Source organism: Sapajus apella, unplaced genomic scaffold, assembly GCF_009761245.1.
Source record: "Sapajus apella isolate SASKATOON/1434 unplaced genomic scaffold, GSC_monkey_1.0 scaffold1, whole genome shotgun sequence".
NCBI classification, from domain to species: domain Eukaryota; kingdom Metazoa; phylum Chordata; class Mammalia; order Primates; family Cebidae; genus Sapajus; species Sapajus apella.
The window spans coordinates 29371573-29384280 of record NW_022436941.1 but is presented as its reverse complement, the minus strand read 5'-3'; the positions used below and the strand labels follow the sequence as shown (position 1 = coordinate 29384280).

Here is a 12708-nt window from a genome sequence, read left to right as displayed (position 1 = left end):
TTTTTTTTTTTTTTTTTTTTTTTTTTTTTTTTTTTTTGGTTTTGGTCATATGGTTTCAAAAAGTGAGGTTGAAGCATATGACAAAAATTGGACTTTGAGATAATTAGTTTTGATTATGTTATCAGCCTTCATTTGCTATGTAGTTGAACACAGTGACTTCTTTCAAAGTGGTGTAATATTGATGACCATATGTTCTCATAGCTTTTTCATTTAGAAAGAAATAACTTATGTATTCTTTCAGGAAATTTGCCTGCTAAAAACAAAAACAAGTAATAGCCCACATACTTTCTTCTAGAAAATTGTCAGCTTTTCATCACCCTGTCAATACCCCACCTCCACCCCGGTGGGTTTGGCACATATCAGTGCATGCTTATTGGCTGTCTTGGAGAAACAAGCATCTGGTTACTCAGCATAAGCTTCCTCTAAAAGAAGTTAAGCTTTTCTTCAGGAAATATATGGAAATATTTAAGACTAAGCAAAACAAATCTGTTAATAACACCACTATATTTCATTCCTTAGGAAAAGTCAGGAAAGTTTTCATGGTTGGCTTTTTATTATAGAAGTCATGATGAAGAATTCTTGGTTCATTGGGGATGAATGTCTGAGTTACAAAAAATAAAATAAGTCCGGTTTGGCAAATCTTTTTAAAAGGGGCAGATAGCAAACTTTAATCTTTGCTGCCTATTGATTTTTTCCATTTATTTAAATTTGTATTTGCATTCTATGATTGTTTTATCAAATAAGTATGTTCTACCAAAAGTAATTTGACAAATATTCATATAAATAGGACAACTCTATAAATGAGTATAGACAGACAACCCATGGGTTAAAAGAAATTGGACTTAAGGTGAAAAGGTATCAGTAACTGAAAGTAGAGTTTAAACAAAAACAAAAAAACCCTCAGGATATTGGTTTCACGATTATACTATTACAAACTCTTGGGAAATTCTTTTGGGTGATGAGCCAGATGCCTGCAGAGCAGACACCTCTGATTCAGTAACAGCAGTTCTGGATCTGTGCATAATACCCAATTGATTATGGGTCATTCAGTTTTAAATTATATTGTAGACACAAATATGGCATGAATGAAGAAAATGGTTTATTCAGTGAAATTGATGTTGATCAGAACCTTTATGAGGTTTTAAAAGTGAACATTTTTATGAGGCTTCCTCCTTATAATTATTTAGGATTGGCCCCAAAACCTTACATTTGGTTGCTTTGAATGGTGGAGGATCCAACTTGCTCTTAAGCTCCTTTAATAAGCAAAAGCTTCAGACACTTTTTAAAACTAAAATGCAAACTAGAATTCTGATTTTTTGAAAATTTGCTTGGTTAGAATCACATTGCAAAAATGAATGATTTCTAGCAGCACTTAAAAATTAATAAAACATGCTTTACAATGGAAAACAATGAGGCATTCTTTTCTTTTTTTCCAAAAATAGCACAATGCAACTGATTTTTAGTACAACTTAATAACTCATTCATAAGATCTAAAATTTTTCCTAGGTAATGTGGTATTTAAAGGTTAGGCTGGGATGTGGAAAATTAGCTCAATGCTCTTCATCAAACCTATTTAAGAGAGATTTTAATTCACTCCAGTTGACATGAGTGGCTCTCAGTGCCCTGCTGAGCCATATTAGAGCTTGAGGCAAAAGAGAAATTCAACTATACTGGTTCTGTTTTTATTTAAAATTCTGATATTCTGGATTTTTTGCATTGACTGTAATTCGTTTAAATAGTTCATCGAAATATTACAATTCTTGATTATGAAGTATTTTGTTGCCCCTTTAAATTTTCCACTGGATGCTAATGTCTCTCATTGCTTGGGCCTTGTCTGTGGTGGTTCTGATAAAGATATCTAAGAGATTTATTTCATTTTCCCCTTGTACCAATACAAATATCTAAATGTTGCAGTTGTTACACATCATCCTACTGGTACTTACTCCTCTAATTTTGTTGTGGTCTCAATGCCGTGAATACACTGTTAATTTCATGAATCTGGCACCTTTTACCTGTAGTTGTGTTAGATCATTTAAAAAATACTGTATTTCATCAATAATTAGGATTTGTATATTTTAACATTTCTCTGAAATTGGGACATGTTTTGCTGTAAATGGCATCAGATAATTGGCAGCTATTTTTTCTTTTTGGTATGTTTTACAGTTGGCGGTATCTCTAAGTTGATGAAGCGCCGTCCTCACCATAGCACCTAGTGTAGGAATGTTGCTCAATTTTATTCTAAGCATCTGTACACTGAGAACATTTTATGATTGAGCAATGGTATTTATTTCAGTAGCCTTTTATTTTTAAAATTCCTTATTGGTCACTTAAAAATTATGTATGCGAGTTCTAAATAATATGAATTATAAACATGAATTTTAAAATTTGAGCCCATATAAAACCAAGAATAGCAAAAAATAATAGTTTGCAATAAAAACAATATCGTTTTCATTGAAATATAATTAATGGACAATAAACTTAATTTAGATTATTTTGAATACTCTCTTTTGCAGAGTTCTAAGAATAGCTAGAAAACTCAGCTATGATCACAGTCTACCCCATGAGAGAATTCAACTCTTCTTTCCTCTTCCGTTCTGTCTTGTTCTCACTCAAAGGCTCTGATTGAGAAGGGAGAGCATTTTTCATGGAAGTAGAGTGGAGGTAGGAGCTTTGAGGCCACTGTTCTCCATACGTTGCCCAGATACCCGCATAACTGCAAGGCGCTAAGCTCTCAGTTTGTGCAAGTGTGACTAGTCCCCTGGTGGTTTTGCCCCTTAGCAGTGACAAACCCTGGAGTGGCTGCCATAAGTGTAGAAGCACAAGTTACTGCATGTAGAGCATACTGCTTGGGCTCCAAATTACACCTGTGTGGCCCTCCTTCTGTTAACAGATGAGGTTGATCGGATGAGAAAGGTAGTGTTGCGAAACAGAATAGCCTTAGACATAGTAACTACTGCCCAAGGAGGCACCTATGCTCTTTTAGGAACAAATGTTGTACCTTTATCCCTGACAACTGGCAGAGCATAACAGCCCTGCAAGGGGTCTCTGGGAGATTAAGGCCATTGAGAGCCTTACTGACGACCACCTGTAGAGATGGTGGGCATCTCTAGGTTCTGGATTATGCTGGGCCCAAATAGTCATAAGTAGCATAGCTGGAATCCTAGCAGTGAGATGTTGCTCTTTGTATTTTTGTTGTGGATTATAGATTCAGGGCCCTATGGTCCCTACCCAGAAGATGCCTTCAGCCTAGGAGATGGAGTGTCAGGGAAATGGCTGCGCTTTAGTCAGGAGTAGGCTGAGGCAGCCTTCCAGCCCAGCTTGACTCTGCAGATTTGGAGTGCAGGCTCACAACTCCACACATTATGTAACCATGCCCCGTGAAGTGCATTAGGTAACCACTCACGTTGAGCTTGTGCTTGGCTTGGAAGCCACTATTATCTGTGAAAGTTATAATTACCCTGCTAATGCTGTACATACTGGCTTGGATCCAGAGAGATTAAAGGCATGTCTAAACTGCCTTTGATTCCTCAAATGTTTTTCCAGCTACCTACCACTCACCCACCCACTCCCTTTTGACCTCAGCTTGGGCTGGAACCTGGCAATTGGTGTGACACGCATTTTAGATCTTGAAGACTTAGTACAAAGACAAAAAATAATGCAAAGCATCTCATTAATTTATATTGATTAAATGTTTAAGTGACAGTATTTTGGATGTATTCAACTTATATTGGATATAGTTTGAATATATTGATTATATTAAGTATGTTTTAGAAATTAATTTAAACCTGTTCCTTTTTACTTTCTAAACTGTGGCTGCTAGGAATTTGTAATTCCCTATGTGGCCAGCGTTTGTAGCTAGTGATTTACTTCTATTGAAAAGTGTTGTTATGTATCTGATAAAACAGGAAAATCTGGAGACAAATGGCATCTGCAAGTTGGTTTCCTCCCATTTCTGTGTTTTCTTTAAAAAAGCTTCTGCAACTCCGAATCACATGTCCCATACTTGACATTGTATTGGTGTTTCTTTGTGGTTGCCAAATTGACTTGTTGCAAAATATTTTGAAATGTCACCTATGGTGAGCTTCTCATGGGGTCCCCTCCTTGAGCAAGCCAGCAAGCAGCCCCTTCTGTTCACCAAGAGTCAGCCCTAGCTGGGCTCTGCCTCAGTCTCTTTCTCTTTGCACCCCTTGCCTTCTTTGTCACTTTCATCCATTATTTCATGTTGAGGCTAGAGAAAATGACAAGAGAATGGGAAATGAAATAAAGCATGGAGTGATTAAGCTAATTGAAATCACAGAAATGATAAACCATTTGTATACTAATGTCTGGATCGTGTGGCTCCTTTGCTCATAAGATCTATGAAACAAGACAGAATTACTACCGTTAACGAAACTGAAAAATATAAGAGAGAAAGAGCATATTTGGAATTGCTGTGTGTACATTTTTCCTTTTCTGTAATCTGAAACTTTGACTTGTCTGGGAGTAGGACTGGCCTCTTCCTCTAGTTGTTCAAGTTATTTTAAAGTTCTGGAATCATCTTTTTGAAGAAAGTATGTAGTTGTAGTAAAAATTAAGTCACTGATGAAAAATAGAGATAATCTTTGCATTAATCGTTTTTTTGGTCCAAGCTTTCTTCTCAAAGAAAAAAAATTTAAATGTCTTATTTTCTCCTTTTTTTGTTAAAATGTTTAATTCAGTTTCTTCTTACTTGGCCATAGACCTTACAGTGATAGATATCATGGATAAGTAGCTGAAGAAAATAATATAATTGTCTTTTAAAATGAATAAATTATTTTTTTCCTTCATTGAAACTGCCAAATTTCAGCGCATCACTTTAAGGAATTGACCCACTTAAACTTTTGCAACCTATTTTAAATTGGCTGGAGAAAGATGTTATAAAAAATATGGAATTGTAAATGTTGGAATTAAAAGCAAATGAAGTTATTTTAACATCATTTTTAAACATGCCTTAGAATTCTCCTAAGAATAAGAATTTGAACTGCATATTTAAATTAGATTTAGTCAAATGTATATGCATAAAAATTAATTTTGAGAAAGGAAAAAATCTTGAAAAACAAAATTGATTGCAAACCTCTCTATATTGTGTTTATAAACTCAGTGACCATTATTTTATATATGGGATTTTATTTACCATTAGGAAAATTTGCAGTTTACAAATTTGCAATTTGAACTGACCCATAATTGAAGCCCACACGCTAGTAAAGGATTTAATAGCTTCATGGCTTACAATTGTTTTTTTTTTCATCAGCCCTGTTCAGGTGCCATTTGTAAGACATATGACTCGCTTCCTTAACCTGGTAAGTCTGGGCATCTTCACTATAAATATGATTTGCTTCTATGTATTTCAGGCAACATCTCTTCCTAGCCATAATTGAAAAGATTATTTACTGGAGAATGGCAACAAATGGCTTTTTCGAAAAAGACTTAACATATCCTATAGAATGATTTATATACAGCAAACTGAACAGTTAAAATGAATATAAATGTACATTTAATTAACTTGAAATGATAGGAATTGAAAAATAAAGAATAGCTCTGGTGATAACTGCTGACTTGTTCCCACATGGATAATGATGAAACACTTAGAATGGAGTGATTAAAGGAACTAAGTCCTGATCTTCTTTGAAACTATGTCTAGGATTAGAATGTCTCTAGTGAATCCTTCATTGCATTAAAAGTCATTATTTTTCTTTGAAGACAGAATGGGAGAAAATATAGATAGAAAGATGAATTTTTCTTAATAAACATAACTCTCATAGGGTTACCTACATCTGGATAGCATAAAATAATCAAATGAATTGGATTTTCTCAATTCAGAGACAATTCTTCCATTCTAGCCAAATAACTTTCTTATACCCTCCCCCACTACCATTTTGGGAATCCTGTTTTTTAACTGGACTCCACAGCTTTCCTATACATAAACTTGGTTCTATTTATAGATTAAGGTTTTTTTTTTTTTAAGATTGGACTAAAGTATAAGCCATTGTAGTTTTTTGCATACTCATTCTTCAGTCATTTATTCTCTCTATTATTCACTTGCAAAATGATTAAATGTAGTTGGTTTTCATATGAGAAACAGAGACATTTCTGTTCAGTTAAGGAGTATTTATTCTGAAGAGGTTTTGATGTAATGATTTAACTGGTGTTTGAATTAGCTGAGGATGCTTGCTGAAGGGCAAATATTCTTAAATTATAAATCCCTGGATTCTTTAAGCTTTTCAGCTACCATTGGCTTTAGACTGAAAAGAAATCTTAAAACATTTTATATTTATAGGTCATATTCTCTCAGTGTGCAGCTACTACTTAGCTGTAAATTAAACATTTTTGGAAACTGCCTAAAATTCTCGGGGCCCCGGTTACCTTATATATGTATCAAAACTAGTTCTTATTTTAAAATGCACCTTATTTACTAATAAAGTATGGCTGAGCTTTAATTTTGAAAAGCCTGGGGCTTAGAAATCCAAATATCTAAAACATAGAAAATAGGAGGCGTTAATAAGGATTACTAAAGAATATTTTTGTTTTATGAAAGAATTGATCAGTGTTCCCTTTAAAAACACGAATACCCTTTACTGTAGTTATTATTCTTTATTTAAAGATATTTATCTACAAGCTACAAAACTTGCAGATGAAATTTAAAATTTAATTTTAGGAGCAATACTCTTTGGAGATCAATTCAAAATGACAGCTAAGCATCTCTGGAATTGAAATTTAGTCCAGTGGGAATCAGATTGTTATTTAGAGATGTTCAGTTGTTTGACTCAGATTTTAGGAAAAGTCAGTCATGTAAAATTCTTCTAGAATCATGTTTGTTATGGAAAACAATAGCTTATTACCTGAGCTTTAGCCCTAAATATTGAGTTCATTAAACATACCTTCTGCAGTCTTCAAATGAAACCCCATTATTTATTTGAAGTAAAAGGAAAATTAAATATTTGGTAATCTTAAAATTACATTTAATTATAGATGAAAAATAATTGAGATATGATTAACCTTCTATGTGTCACGTGGGGATCACCTATGTTGTGGTTATATTTGTTTAACTTCATTGACTGATGTTTCCTTTGTATTATAGACATGTAGTAAATTCTTTCTGGTTGCCAGGAACTACAATCCATGGTAGAGATGTGAATTAATAAGATACTCAGGTTCTTGAACCTGAGTATCTTAGAGTCTTGTGAGTTCAGACAAAGCACAGACAAAAGAGCGATGCAGTGTCGCAAGGCTCTGCTAACTGTTGGTTTAGGGCATCCTGAGGGAACATCGCTTAACAATTATGGTGCTTTGCAACTTCAGACTATTCTGTTATTAGTAAGCATCCACGCCAAACCAAATGCCTCCTGAAGAAAGTTACCAGTTCTGCCTGGACCGAGAATTGTAGGAGGGGAAAGCCTTTGACCTGGGTCTTAGGTGGTCAGGGCAGGGTGAATAGCAGAGAAGGCAGCATGATCAAAGATGCGCATTTGTGGTGGAACCTTCCAGGTGTCTGGGATCAACATCTCACTCCCTTTCCAGGATCCCTGGCCACTCTTGGGCAAAATGTGTGCCCATTATTTGTTGTTGCATTTAACCATCCCCATAAGGTCTCATAGAAGCTGAAGCTTCTTAAGCTAAAGTCAAATCCAGGAGTGAGATTTGACTCAGGTTCTGAGCCATTAACAAGCCATTTTACTGCCGGCTTAGTCATCCTCTTGGCTCTTTCTCTGGGTGAGCTGTGGCACAGGTTATTTCTTCTTTTCCAATTTGTTCACCTGGCATTGAGTTTTCCAGGTCCAGATCATGGTAAAGTGTCCCTTCAAGACCACCCTTTAACTTCGGTCATCTCACTAAAATATCTCTTCTCTTAAACTTTGCTCATTTTTTAAAGGTGAGTTGAAATAAATGTGCGTTGGATATGGGACTTGAGACTTGGAATTTATTCCATCTCGAGCACCACTGGTGGTCTCAGTATCATGTGGAGGTGGGGACAGATATTGATAAGGGACAAAAGCTAGGCTGTTACCTTAACTTGCAGGAAAATAAATATGCAATCTCACACATGCTTTGGAATAGATAGATAAATAGTCTGTTAGATTAAGGAAATGAGTAGATGGCAGGGTTCAGTCTTCTGTGTCCTGTTCTTAACCTGAGGAGTGTTTACTGACACCGTTTCATGAGTGCATACATTAACCTGGTATACATAGTTACCTAGGCTAACAAGGCATATTCAGCCTTGTTGTTTTGGGAGCAGAGTTGACTTAATGGTGCTCCTTCGTCATGGCCACCTGTATCCCCACCTGTTCAAGGTTTCTCTAGTTTAATTGCTTTGTTATCTGTTTATCACTCTACCTCCTCACCTTCAGTCCCCAGGAAACATTCATTCTAATGTGTTTAGTAGCTTCTTTGGAAATAAATGTATCCTTCTAAAATAAAGTGTCATCTGTGTACATATACTTTTAATAAAGATAAATGATATTGTGCTACACCGTAAGATGCCAGGTAGTTGGTTGACAGAAGTTCAGTAAGGCTTGAAGTTGTTACAGGCACAAATGGCAAAGAAGGCATGAGCTAGTTGATAGATGGCCTTATAATTCATGCTAAGAAATCTGAATTGTATCCATTGGCAATTGGGAGTTATTGAAAGGTTTTTAAAAAAAGACAACAAAATGAGCTTTAAGACTTAAGCATACTTTGACAGCAGAGTGGAAGGTGGCTCAGAGGGGTATATAGGTAGATGCTAAGCTTGGCACTTAGTGCATAGGAACTCATCAACAAAAAATGACAGCTAGTACTACTTTTCATCCTTCGGTAATCCCTGTCCTAGTGAACACAGTACAGCTTTAAGATTAAGGATATGTTCTCAGCTATTTCCTTAAGGAAAATTCTACTGAATTATAAAAAGTGTATTGGCTTTTAAAAATAGTAGTAGAACTATAATAAGAATTGTGAATATGCTTCTTTTTGAGCACATGAAACATATATTTATGTTCATTTGAGATGCTTTCTCTAGTTTTCTGGGCTGTAGGGATGATGAGTCGCCTTAGCTGTGTTCATCTGACGGCAGTGGTGAGGATCATTTTCACAGACACGTAACAGATCTCACACATATCCATTCTAAGAACACTGGTATGATATATTTGAATTTAGATAAAAATTCAAAATAAAAATAAGCTCCTTAACTAGTGGAGCTTATTTTCAGAGTCTGGCTGTCATTAATCTTTTTACAGCGAGAGCATTACCTGGGTGAAGGTAAAAACTTAAAACCAAAGCCTCCCCCCACCCCTGCTGTTTTATTGCAAGGGAATGTGGCATCAGTTTTTCTGGCATAAGGTTGTAATTAGGTCCAAAACAAAAAGAAAAAAACATTCTAGTTTCTCTTCCTTACATTTTCGAAAATTGGCAGATGGAGGGGCTACCTGCTGCCATGTGGCAGTCACCACCTGCACGGTGGCTGTCATTAGAGAAGACTTGCTGAGAGAGAGTACTTGTGTTAGCTCACTATAGTGTGTCTTGTACCTCTGGGATTTCTGTTTGAAGAATAATTGATCTTTGTATGAAAAACTCTAAATAGATGTTATGTTGATGGGCCATTCTTTCTTTAGGAGGAAGTTGGTTGCAGAAGAGTGTACAAAGCGTAAGTAATGGATTGAGGCCAGGTTGTTCTGGACAGTTTGTGACTTCCACAGGCATGTAGGGGACCATCTAGGCTGTCCAGAGCTGGCCTCACACCCTCTGTTCATTTGGCAGAGCTGTTATTCAAAGGAAGGTTGAAGGATTCTTTGCATTCCTTGGGAGTTTTCTCAAAGCCTTCATAAATTTCTAAAAGACATTTTTTTCCTCAAAGACATCAAATTGTTCTCAAATTTCTTGTTTCTCAAGGACAATCATAAATATTGTATAAAACCAGCTGTGTTTGCTGTGATATTTGGTCTCGTTCCAGGAGGGAATCAATATGGGTAATTTGTCAGTCTTCCCAATCTTCAGTAGCAGTGAGGTGATGTGTTGTTGCTATTTGGCTTTTGTTTTTGTTTCTTTGGTATTTTTTAGCTGTCAGATCTCCTGGTATGTGTAGAAAAACAGTTACATCATTTTTTAGAAAAGTTGAAGAACTAAAAATATGAGATAGAGTTCCATTCTGGAAATGTTAGTCCTTTTTCTTTGAAGGAAAGCAAATTCTTGATTTTCTAGTTATAAGTTTTCATACAAGGAACTTTTTCATTCAAAGAAATACCTCTATTTCATTGTGAGGCGATGCACCCTGCAACCTGGCCCAAATACTTCCTGTACAGCTGAGTGCTAGGACCTTAACACCAAAGTGGAGGACTCCTAATGGGTACCCAGAAAATATGGGTTTGAGGGATCACCAAACAAGCCAGATATCATGGTGGTTATAGGCATAGACTTTAATACTAGAGAGAACTGGCTTCAAGTTCCAGATTTACCTCTTACTAGTCGTACAACTTTGAGCAAGTCAGTAACCTCACTGTGCTTCACTCTTTTCATCTGTAAAATCAGCATTAAATAGCTAGCTTATAATGTTGTCCTCAGAGTGAAATGAGATAATGCCTCTGAGGAGGTGCCTGTGAGGAGCATAGCACAAAGCCTGATTGTGAGTAACTGCGGGCTAGGTGTCAGTTATTATTGTGTTCCAAGAGACCTGAATTTGCATGTTTTTTAGGATTCCAGGAGACTCAGTCAGTATATCCAGAGGCTTCCTTGACTTCTTTCTGAATATTCTGAAGTTTCTAGTGGCAGCCAGAAATTTCAAGATACAAATGAATCATCCACAAATTAAATAGAATTCTTTAGGCTGTGCCTTCTAAGTCTTCTGGAACAATCCAGGAAACTCAGAAATGTCTCTGAGTTTGAAACAGAGTAGGAATGAGCTAGGGGCCAACTCCCCATTGATTAATGTGATTTGTTAGTGGAGAGCCCCTATGCTCATCTGCTTCCTTCTCTGGGATAATCTTTGGAGCACTGGCTACAGTGTACATTTTGCAGGCTTCAGTTTTTAATGGGGCCCTCTTTTTTTGTCTTTGGGTAAATATATTTAAAACTAACTTCCTTGCAGAGTTAAAACTTTTTAACTCAAAGCAGCTTTAACTTAAGCTAAGTGTGAAGGATTTGAGACCTTTCACCACACCAAAAAGATGCCCTATCTATTCTGGGTACCCTGTGTTCCTTAATAGTTTGTGATTTTTAAATTGAGTAGGTCTCAACTTAAGCCAGGGTTTCTCAAACTCAGCACTACTTGCATTTTGGAGCAATAATTCTTTGCTGTGTGGGATAAGGGGTCATCCTGTACATGGCAGGATGTTTCGAAATATCCCTGCCTTCTGCCTAAGAGATGTCAGTAGCAGCTCTGTCTCACCCCCAGTTATGATAACAAAAATGCTTCTACCCCACGGAGCAGCCAGGCTGAAAATTCTCAGTGTTCTTTGTGTGGGAGTCTCTTCACTAACAGATTTAAAACTTAAGATTTTTTTTTCCCCTCTATTGAAAGTTCTGTTAGAAACTCCTTATAATCAACTAATATGTCATTATACTTAAGAAATATGAGTATCCACACAACTTTTCTCAAAAATATCAACAGTGAAAATCAGGGTCTAAGGTGGCAATGAATAAAGCAGGGTGACTAGGAACATAAGTGATGAAGTCAGACCGGATCTGAATTGTCTTCCCTCCCGCTGCGTGTCAGCTTTGTGACCTTGGTCATGTTCCTTCAGGTCTTTTAACCCCAACCTTCTTATCTCCTGTTATGATAGAATATTGTTACAAAATAATGTGTGCAAAGTGATCAGTATAGTGCCTAGAGTATAATACGCAATATAAATTGGCTATTTGTACTTTTTCATTGAAATTATAAAAAAAAACCAAAAAAACAAAAAAACAAAACTTTCTTTAAGTGAATTTCATCTGTAAGGATTTCCAGAGAATACCCAGAATACAGACATAGCTACTTGGTGCTTATATATTTTACTGTTGTGGACTCAGAAAAGAAGCCAATGAAATTGGACTTAACTTTATCCTCTTTTAAGTGATGTGTGATAGGTGAATTGATTGTCCTTTTCAGTAATTTTTTTGGCAATAATTTGTATGGATATATCAAATTACAGAAGTAGAATCTTCTTTGTAGTGAATATTAGTGTTCTTAAATGTGTGTCTTTTTCTCTGTCAGGACAATTTTTTTTTTTTTTCTGTAGAAGCTACTCTCCAAAAGTGTAATAGAAAGAAATTGAAAAAGTAATACATCATTAAAAGTGGTGACATTTTGGGGAATGAATTTATTTAATTTATAAGATATGGTTGGTACCTAGAGTTGAGTGTAAGTGTAAGGTTTTGTTAGTCTTAGGCTGTGTAACTTTGGTGAAGAGTTAGTGATACTTTTCTATGCTCTTGGAACTACTTTTGAAAACTCACTTTCTTCATCATTGTTTAAATGCAGGCAAGACTTGACCAACAGCATATCCATATAATGGAAAGTCATGTTTTAATACATTTCCAACATTTTTGCAATCATGGATCTGCAAATCTGTTTATTAATAAAGCACATGTTACAACTCAGTTTTATAACAGTGCATATATTGTTCTTTCTTTGCCCATAACCCACATTTTACATTTCAAAAGTTTGCTTTATAATTAACTGATAAATTTAACAGTGCCTTTAATTCAGAAAAGGAACAAAAATACTTCATAATCTTTTCAGAA

General features: G+C 35.8%; 1 protein-coding gene and 1 long non-coding RNA gene across 2 annotated transcripts in view; one reads left to right on the top strand and one right to left on the bottom strand.

The window, feature by feature from the left end:
• LOC116549238 overlaps nucleotides 1-11034 on the bottom strand; it is a 14620-nt gene extending 3586 nt beyond the window's left edge. The window contains exons 1-2 of the long non-coding RNA XR_004267765.1: nucleotides 10789-11034; nucleotides 5916-5919 (exon numbers count right to left, since the gene is read on the bottom strand). This is a non-coding gene — a long non-coding RNA (uncharacterized LOC116549238). The remainder of the gene's footprint in view (nucleotides 1-5915; nucleotides 5920-10788) is intronic.
• The window catches only part of CAMK4 (calcium/calmodulin dependent protein kinase IV), a 265094-nt gene that overhangs the window by 73271 nt on the left and 179115 nt on the right, over nucleotides 1-12708 (top strand). The gene's annotated exons all lie outside the window — the stretch shown is intronic.